We start from the raw sequence: 11,327 nt of genomic DNA, 5'->3' as shown, positions 1-11,327 counted from the left end.
TGATGTATTTGAATAAATTGTGCCATTAGTTTGCTGTAAGAAAACATTTATTTTTTCAATCAGGTAACACGACTGGACTATTAAGGGAGAGATAATTTTAAGTAATCGTGTGAAGTTAAAATACTTAATAAATTCTCTACTATTATCCAAGAAAAATAACAGAACGCTGAGAATAAAAAATAAAATTGCAAAAAAGAAAAAAATTCAATAAAGAAGGTAGCGTGAAACTGTGGAAAAGCTGATAGCTTGTTATAAAGAATTCATACACCGTAGATCACTGCTGGCTATTGGTTGATTAAGTTCAGCCAATCACGAAGTTCTGTCCAGACGGATGCGTATTATTGACAGTTTCGGTTTGATGTGTTGTTGACAGAAGATAGATCTCTAGAGCAAGGCTGGAATATTTGAACAAGTTAACTTTGTAAGCTATTTAATTTCAACACATTATGCAAAGAAAAACTTTAATCTTTGTAAAACATTATCAAATCACGTGACTCAGTCATACTGTTTTATAAATGTAACTGCTCGCATACAAAGTCATATTTCGAACTAATTTAATTACATATAGTTTTAGTATTCACAAAAAACTAAAACCCAAGTTATACATAAATGCAATAAATTTATATGAAAACTGAAAAGTTAACCCATTTCCTTGATAGAGGATTTTATGAAGTTTCTAAAGTGGCTTTAGGCGAAGTGGTTTTCAAGAATTTCCAAGGTAAGAACGTAGAAAAAAAAGATTTGGGGGTAGGGGTCAAGAAAACTGATACTTTCCCAAAGTGGACTAAAAGTAAGGCTCCATTTTTTTCCTTAAAACGTTCTTAACCCGTATCTGTGATGAGAACGATATTACAGAAGTACATGTCAGTAATATCGAATTATTTAAATATTAATAATCTTTTACTAAAAATCATTGAAACAAAAATTGGGGGAGAGGTCCGGCCCCCTTGGATCCCCTCGGTGGTTACGTCCCTGTGCCAAGGCACTTTTTAATGTAATAAGTTGAAGTGGCTGATGTGTTGAGACGACCAGTTCTATTATTATTATACTGATGTTACTATCTCACTTATACACGTTGATTCCTATAGACTTACAATAGATTAATAATATCGCAGCTGTCGGAGAGGAAGCCATTATATAAAATTTCATATTTATAATAAATTTCTATCGTTTAAGCACAAAACCTTGTTTTTTGTGAAACAAATAGAGAAAAAACTACTTTATAAATAAACTGATCGTCAGTTGTGTTAGCTTTGTGGAGTTTATAAACAAGAGGAAAGTCGAGAGGTTTAAAAAAGATACGTTTTTGTTGTACAAAAGGATAATTAATTATCAGACACCTAGGCAGTACTTATTTCAGCGCCAGGCAGTGAGATAAATATACTGAAAGTACTATTTGCCGCTAAATATTCGGTTTTCTTACCTCGTACCAATACAAAACTTTCCTTTGCGATGATCGATTACGACAGTTTTCATCTAGCCAAATGAATATTTTGGACTATTTATTTTAGTCTATTGCCCAATCTAAAAATGTCTGATAGCTAGAGAAAATAGAACAAGTTAAAATGTTAACGATGTGGCAATAAAGAAATTTACAAATGAGATTTTTAATGATATTGAATAAAATATTTCAAAATTAATCCTGATTTTTAGTAAGATTATATTTTAGCCAAAAGAGATTATTTTGATTATTTTTGGACAAACCCGCAACTTCTGATAATGTTCACGTTGTTAATTATACGGTATGTTTGGATTTATTTGATCTATCTTAAAGACAGATATTCGAGTAAATTAAAATATAAGCCTACAGGATATTAAATTGATTGTTTCTTATTTTTATGTGAAAAGAATATTTAGTAATTTCATAAAAGTTTTTAATTTTTAGTTTCAACGTCTGAACTTGTAATATTTCATTAATCTACCCCAATCAATATATTCGAAATACAAACATTGAAAGTATAATTTTGCCAGTGCTCTGATTAATACTAATATCAATAGATCGTCGCCTTGCGGGAATATTTCACAAAAAGACTAAACCAATCAAATTAATGTAATTACATCTGCTGCAAGCACCCTGGGGTATAATAAAACCCAGTTGTTGTTGGCGTTGGTACTGGATATAATAAATTTTAATTCTTTACTAGTTTTCTCAGTGCCCCGGTTACTCTACAGCTTCAACATTAATGTTCACAGAAACACTCAACATATAGAATTGTTTTACTATAAATTTAATGCATTTAATTACTTTATAATTGAAATTCTTTGCTTCCTGGTACGGTAGAAACTTAGAACATGTAAATAAGAGAATTATTTGACAAAACATTAATATGAAGACAGATGGCTTAGTTTGACTTCTTCAAGAATTATACAAAGAGAGAAAATTTAAATTAAACTTCATGACAGTTATTACCAAGTTAGAAATTATTGTTAACAGACTTATCAAGAAAACTGTTTCTTACGATGTTACAAAATTTACAACATATATATATATATGTATATATATATATATATATATATATATATATATATATATATATATTATATTGTTGCTTTGGTTCTCGATATAGAAACAAGAAGTTGTTTATATTTTCTGAAAGTATTAAACGTTGAAGCAAACACCGTAAACCCGAGAGAATGAAATCTTTAACGTGACAAGAAACTGTAGAGGCTCAATAATAATAGCTCCCTTTGTGCAGACCTGACCCTCGCTGTCTTGTCTGAGCCGCTCGCACTTTGACAAATTAGACAACACCTCGAGGACAGAGCGCTTGCTTCATGTTTGAGGAGGTCATTTGTCTGTCATCATCTCTGCTCCCTTTGTGCAGACCTGGTGTCCCTTGCTGTCTTGTCTGAGCCGCTCGCACTTTGACAAATTAGACACTGACAAAACCCCGAGGACAGAGCGCCTTGCTCCATGTTTGAGGAGGTCATTGTTCTGTCATCATCTCTGACTCCCTTTGTGCAGACCTGCCCCTTACTGTCTTGTCTGAGCCGCTTGCACTTTGACAAATTAGACACTGACAACACCCCGAGGACAGAGCGCCTTGCTTCATGTTTGAGGAGGTAATTTGTCTGTCACCATTTACGAATCCCTAAAAAGCAATCTTAAATTGCATTTTACCTATGTAAATGTTAATATACTGACAATACATCAAGAATATTTTAAGGCATTTTTAAGTATACTGATTGATTTTCATATGGGTTTTTATCGCACTCATAATTAATTTTAGACTTAATGCGATTACCTTCTTAATAGTTCATGCAATCGTGTATACATTTTATTATATGCAAATATTTTGAGGCTCTTTGTTTGATGATATAAAATGTAGTAGTCTTGTAATTCCTTTATAAATAAGTAAACTTAATAAACACAAAACACAAATTATTAAAAATGTAATTTTTTATTTAGCTGTAAAATCATTACAACGTTGTACTAAAAGTTTACTTATTTTCTACACGTGTTCTTAAGATCGACTTCAGTTAAAATTTCTTCAGTTAGCTTAAAACGCGACGGTGGAAAATTAAGGCTTTAATTAATTCAGAGGGAGCGTTGTTTTCTTTTGATTACAACTTGAGGGCTCAGTGATATCACATTGTGCCATTGTATTAAGAGTCAGCGGGAGAAAATCACCAACTCGCGTGTTCACAGAATAATCCGATTTATGAAAGTTCTTCATATCCGCTTTCTTACATTGTGATTTTTCTAAATGAGAGAAATTAATTTTTTCGTTATAATATTCAATATTTTGGATTTTCATGTTTTAAAAGTACAATTGATACATCAATTGCAATTGATACAATCATTGGTAAATGCTTCTATCTTCTCCGTTCTCTAGCTGTGCTTGTACTCTGCTTGGTCAGCGTTGTTTTTTATTTTCCTGACCTACTTTAACATGTCTACAGAAAGCGCTAGCAGAGAAGTCCATTGAAGGAGGAGCCTCAAGGCTACGCGTACTTCAACTAGATTATAAGCATCGCGCGGTGTTCCCAAGTTGTTTTCTAGTTTTGAGGCATAGTCGATACTAAATAGAATATGATGCCTGAATGTCCGAGTATAGCAACATTCTTAGCGCGCGATTGTTACTTTTAACATCTGTTGAAAATTATCAATACATATTTTGAAACCAGCCACTCACTCCAGAATTCGAGACAGTTGGACGGAGATGGTATAACAGTCTTTGGAGAGTTTCTCAGAAATAATCTCAATGGCTGCAGGACAGATAGTGTTCCTAGCTCATAGGGGAGCTTTTGTGCAATAGGGCAGGTGAGAAAGACTAATTTCTCTAATATTTGCTTGGAAAGAGGATTTTAATAAAGGGCGTGATCAGGCATGCGTTGGGTCAGTGATTTGTGGGTAGTGATGTTCCCCAGGGCGTGCTGTTCAACAGTGTCCAAGGTCGCTGCAGTTTCCTTGGTGGGGTACCCTCTCGGGAAACCCAATCCTTGATTTGGTCCCACTCAGACTATTCAGCCACTGAGTAGAGCCGATAAGCTTGGTCCGTGAATCGACGGTAGACCCGTGGTATGAAGTATCACTACATTCCTGACGTATCTTAGCAATCCAGTCATGAAACGCATTGTAGAATTTTGAAAGGCTTCTAGCCTTTTCCTGGTCGTAGCAGATGTTGTAGGGTACTAGGTAAGCGCGGACTAGGTAAAGACTGGGCGAATGATGGCCCTATACAGCAGTTACTCTTCTCCGATAGGTGACAGGTAGGCATTAGCAGCAAGGAGAGACCGTGGTAGGATACTATCCACAAGTTGATGCGGGCGATAGCGGCCGTTGTGGTAGTTAAGTTGCGCTTTAACACTATTCCCAAATATTTGGTTTTTGTGGCCTTTCGCCCTGGAGATGAAGATTCTCACGAAAGACTAGTCCTCACTTCTTCCTAGTGAAGCAAATAGCTTCAAATTTGGCAGTGTGTAACTTTATTCTTCACCATGGTTCCAGGAATTCGAGATGTTGCTGCGTAAACATGCACAATCGACGAAAATGCGCTGACACACGAAGAATAACACATCGTCGGCGTATAGTGCGAGGTGTACCACATGTATAATATTGGTGCAAGGACTGTACCCTGTGGCACACCGGCAAAGATTGGTCGAGGACCTGTTATGGTTAGTCCCACTAAAATTGCCAAACGACAGTCTTGAAAATATGACGCCACCAGTTGGAATATACGCCAAGAGAGAGGACTGTGCGCGAGTTTGATGAGCTCGTGCCACACACGTCTGGGATCACGGCCATGGTAACCAGGCCCATGTTCATATTGTCCGTCAGCTGAGTAACTACCCTAATTAGTTGAAGGGTGGTAAAATTGCCTGGAGCGAAAGATGGAACTCTTGGTAGCAAACGTTCTCCTGGTAGATTATTCGCTAGCTTTGGTATAAGGATCACCTTCGCCGTCTTCCAAGGAGCAGCGACGTGTGATCTAAAAACAATGATTAATAAGGTTGTGATTCAATAACTAGTTTAGATTGAGAGTCCTGGAATAGCCGGTGATCCAGTGTTTTAAAGACCGTGGGCCTTTTTTAGGTCGAAGCTTGGAGATGACCCGTCTTCCATAGTCCAGGTAGGTTCTGGACTGCCGTCATAAATAGACTCAGTCATTAGTGACACGAAGGACTCAATCGATGTGTTGTCGGTTGAAATTTAAAACTGCACACTAATCACCTGCATAAATCTGCGAGAAATCATCTAACACTTAAATATGTACTTGAGCTGCAGGCACAGCTCCGAGAGATCGAGCAGGATCCCGGTGTATTAATATAAAACTTCAAAGTTTTCCTAGGACACTAAATAAAAATGCGTGGGACTCGATTAGTTGCGCAATATCGAAGACATATCGTCTGAGTCTGTTCTCTACAAACCGCACATTTAATTCGCATTAGTTATAGTAAGCATTCCTAAAACAATTTACCCAGCTAATCTTGGCTACACGGTTATCCAACAATTACAAATGTAATTGAAATTTCTTATTGTTTTATATTTCATAATGCAATTGTTTTATCGGTATGAGCTGCTAGCTGTTAGCCAGTACATGAATACATAACAAATTAAAAACACAACATTGTTGACCTGAAAGAGCTCGTGTTTCCTGCAAACAGAAGTCAGTTTAAATACCGCTGCAGGGCAACAGTTTTATGACAAACATGTTGTTGTAATTGTGTAACGATCAGGGGATGCGCCGTTATTTCACTTCACAAAGCAATCTTGCCACTCGCTCTGTGTAGCAAAACACAGATGTGGTTTCTGAACTTTCATTAGCTATACTCATTTTATGAGAGAAACTTCATTTTAATTTTAAACAAAATTTTAAAATACATACTGTGAAAAGAGATAATTAATTACGTATAAATTACAAGAGTAAGTACTACATTAAACATTTACCAACCTACCGCATTAGTAATATATTTGTTCAAACTCTATTTCAGAACAACTGATAATCACTTTTATTTCTACAATAAATAATGGTTGAGTTTATTTTAAGGTAAATATATCCTTAGATTGTTAGTTAAAATGCAAACCTCAATCGTAGATGTAGATCTCGTGTGGTCGTAGATCACCTCACGTACGTTTAAACCTCAAAATACACTCGACAATCAGTCTCTAAAAATTCGGAAAATTTGAAATATAGTAACTAGGAATTACTAGTAACAGGTGTACACGGAAAAAAGAAACAATTTGGCCATAAGGAATTCATTAGACACAATTTTGCACCCCCTTGATGGTAATTAGACCAGATTTATTCGATGCTTGTTCTTATCTCTATTGAATGTATTAAAAGACGTCATTTCAACATCACTCATACTGTTGATGGTGGTATGGGCCCAGGTTTGACCGTCCAGTATAATCAAAAAAGGCATAATAAAGGTATTTACAGATGGCGTCTGTTAGTCATTGAAGGGTTTTAGCGTTATTAGTTTGGTGGTAGTGTGTGAATCGCTGATAAATTAGAGATAAGTTCCAAATAAGTCTTAATGTAACAGTTAATGGTTCTATGAAAACCGATTTTTCTGGATAAGATTTATTGCATGGGACATTTTTGATCAGACGAAGATGGTCCACATTAGGGACCAGTGGTGTGTGCCTAAAATGGACCGGCGGAAGTAAAGGCAAAAATTGATAGGAGGGGGAAAAATTACTTATGCATATTCTTGGTGTAATCCAGAAATGATTAGTGTGGTCTAATGATTTGGTCACACTCTGTACTTAAATTTATTATGCAGATAAATGTTAATTGAACAGTGTTTAGGAATTACATTTTGTATACCCTGCATTCACATTTAATTACGCGTCTAATTAAATTGATTGGATTGTATTAACACTCCACGATCTAATCAATGGAATGTGAATTAAATAATCTAGTAATCCCATTATTTTCTCATTCGTAAAGATAGATCTAATCATACAATTATGAAAGGTTATTGGATTTCAGCACTGACAGCTTTGCGTAAACAGAAATGTCAGGTCAAGACGAGGCTGTCAGATACAAAACTCCCTTCAATATTGGTTGTTTTCATTCTCACGAGGCTCTCAAAAACATAAACTGTGAACGTTCTGATAAGTTATTTGAATTATTCTGCCATCGTAAATGTGTTTGACTCAACGTTATTTATTAACTTTGAATATATTGCATGGTAGTAAAAATAACTAACAATTAAAAGTTAAAGATTTAAAAAGTAGTTTACTGCTGTCTTACAGTATTTTAATTCACATCTGCCGGTAGAGTATTGAGACAATTGCTAAAGCCAGTTAACACACGATATCAGTGAGTCTAGTCAGTGAGTACATTAGGATGGTGAGGATAATGTTAAGCAGTAATTATAATAATAATCTGCCAAATTTGATTACTAACATTTACTCGATAACCTGTTCATGGAGTTATGAACTTTAACAGCACGGATTTGGTTAACTACAAGACAAAAGTTGATTGACATTGTTGGTTATTTATGGATTTTATTCCGGTTCCAATTAAGAGAATATGCGTTTTATTTTTTGAAAAGATGTAATTTTATAAGCAAGTTTAAGGGTGTTAAATTTAACACACTTAAGTTTTTTTGAGAAATCATAAACTATAAAATCGGATGAGCTAAAGTTCTTCCTGACTCTCCATCTAGAGGGGTAAGTTTTTATTTACTTATTTTGTTTGCTTAGTTGCACAAATGTATAATAAATCATGAACTGCTGGGGCTGTTCATGAGACCGAAGGTAAATAAGTCAATTTTCAAAAAAAGTTTTTCTTTTTTGGGTCCAAACTTTTTTTATCTTTTACCTTTTAAAATAAAAAAATTGTAAAAATAGAAACAAATTTGAGAATAAATTGAAAAGTTGGCTTTTAAATTTTATTAATATTGATAACTTTTTTCAAATCTTAGGTTAGGAATTTGTATGGTTTTATATTAAAAGATTTTAATTTGTAAATTTATAACTAAAAAATGTTATGTTTAAAATAAATGTTAACTGTGGGGTGTGCACACTGCAGATTAACCGCACGATGTACTTGTTAAGTTTCGACTGGTCATTATACAATTAAGTAAAACTTTCAGTTGAGCTAGCCACGCTTACTGGATACTGTGGCTAGTAATTCCTACTAGTACTGGTGTCAATTTTTGTTAATTATATTTTCTGGAATAAAGTATATTCTACTCTTCTTTTGGGACATAGACGAAGTAATATTGTAGTAATAAGGCGTAACACTAATCCATCACTAGGTATTTACCAACTGTATTGACTTATAAACTGAAATAAAGACGACACCAGTATGATTCACGTACTACACACATTATAACAACTATTTTCATACATCCAATTGTATCATAAAATATAGTAATCCGTATTGTAATTTATATTGAAAAAAATGCACCATTTTTAGTAAAGTTAGCGTATATTTGTTTCCTACAAATATAAAATTAAGTATTATAAAGGTGATAATTCATAAAAAATTGGTCAATAGACTAAAAGTAAAATGGATGGGGAAAGATAAAATCTCATGATGTCAAGCAGAATAACACGTACAAAGCCAAAGCTCGAGAGTAGCTGAAGTATAGGACAGCAGTGTAAAGCCAGGATTGCTGAGTCTGTATTTTTCTCCTCCTTATCGGATAAGGCAGATCATCTCCAGACGAGATTTTCCTCAGCCTTTGCTGTGATTGCGTGGAAAAGCTGGCTTTATCCGAGTTTATTATAGTTTATTTTTCATATTACAGCAACGAATCATTTCATGTATAAATCTTAAGATGTTTATAAAAATTACTTACGCGTTATTACATTATTTTCATAAATACGGCGATTTAAATTTGTAATACTATAATTTTTTTTGTAGATTCCAGTGTTATTCAACATTGTCAATTTTAATGTGGCATTGAAATATAACAAAAATATTTTTGTGAACAAGGTAATTTTACCTGCTATAAAATATGACATTGGTTATGAGTTTTGACCATTAGGGATCCTGATTATATTTTACCTACCTGGGTGAGAATAACTGGACTGGACAAAGTAACACTACGTTGTTCCGCAAGTGGTGGATAACTTTGTAACTATCCAAAATCCGATATCACTCTTGGTTCATCGCCAATTCTTTCGGCATAACGAGGGGAATTCCATTAGGTAACTGAGACGCTATTTTATACTATATAGTTGAGAGAACATAATCTGCAACCTCTGTGCTGCGTCGGCTGTAGACCTTAGATAAGTGGGTAAGCATTTGAAAGTTCCAATTGGTCATTTGAAAGGATGTCGTGCGCTTTTATTACCAAGCTCCTACCGTCTGGTAGGGTAGTCTTGGACAAGCCTAGTTAGGAATTTGATCTGGTGAGGTGGAGCTGAAACCTCTTCTATGACTACCAAGGAAAGCCAGAAAATTCCTAGCTAGTGAAATTCAGGGGTGTATATTATCTACATTTTTCGGTTCAGCCCAAATGTAACACATTCCTTGCAAAATAATATCCTTAGATTTTCAGCTTCGCTGTGTAGAACCCTCTTTGGCTAACAAATATTAAGTCAAAACTGACTGGCCGATGCAAGAATACTCAACTGTTTACAAAGATAAGTGATGAGCACGAAGCTGTATTGTATTTAGTTCAAACTTAACCAATCACTGATCAATTTGATTAAAGGCTGCCAGCTTTTTGATAATTTTGCCCTATCTTCGTTGTTGAAATTATTTTGCCTCTAGATTATTTCTTTTTGAATATGCTGTATCTTTGAATAATAGTATGTCATTCGTGAAAATACTTTTGTCCTAATTTATATAATCCTGTTAGGTTTTAAAACTTTGTTCTTAAATGGATTATTTGTTTATATTTTGTTTTTCTTATTGTATTAAACAATCGTATAAATCTTTTTCGTTTAATTTTTCCAATTTACTTAAGAGTCACAACTAGGATATATAGAATTTTGTAGACTTACGGCGTACAAAGTATAGTTGTGCCTTGTACTCCCGAAAAATGTAGGGGTAAGATGTGAGAATGAAGGATAGAGAAAGAATGGAAAAGTGGTAAGCGAAGAGAGACGAGTTGACGCTAACATTAAAAATTTGCACGCTGCAAGGTTTCATATAATAGAAATGGAGTGTAAAAGACGATTTATCGGTAAGTCTCGGAACTCGGCGTGAAATACTCCGTGAACGCGGCTCTGCGATGAACACTCGAGAGAGGAGCTGGAATACTTATTTCTGTTAATAACTAAAGTTGGTAAAATAACTTTCAATATATTTGATGTTTTAATACTATTACATAAACAAATAATGCATTCAGTAAATAAGATGCCTATAAAAAGTTCAATCATTATTTTCTAAATTTTTATAATTACGTGATAATTTAAATTTAAAAAAATAATGTAATAAATTGTCAATTAAAGAAGATTCGAAAGGAAAAATGTTTAAAATAAAAACAGGCCGTAATTTACCCTTATTAAACTAATTTACACTATACATATAAAGTTATAGATCTACACTTTTTTAAATCCAGTCGTGAAGAAAATTAAAAACAGTAAAAATTTATTGAATATCCATTTTGTACTATCTTCATTACATATGTGCTACTTTCGTAAGTTATAAGTGTGACAGAAGTTATTGGTAAATGGTTTGAGATGTTCGTTTAACAAACGGACGCTGGAATGGACTGACCACTGCTGATCATGTAACAGTAGATTGGTGGTTATACGTTTTCTTGGTTCCATTACAGAACTATACTCCATGAGTGTGTCTATAGGTAGATGTTATCAGCAGGAAGGCTGTGGTGTTTGTTAATGAGGGAACGTCAGACTGGGCTAACCACTGCTGATCATGTAGCAGTAGATTGGCGGTTGACCGTTTTATTGG

This window comes from Homalodisca vitripennis, chromosome 4 (assembly GCF_021130785.1).
Source record: "Homalodisca vitripennis isolate AUS2020 chromosome 4, UT_GWSS_2.1, whole genome shotgun sequence".
NCBI lineage: Eukaryota > Metazoa > Arthropoda > Insecta > Hemiptera > Cicadellidae > Homalodisca > Homalodisca vitripennis.
This window is presented reverse-complemented; position numbering follows the sequence as displayed.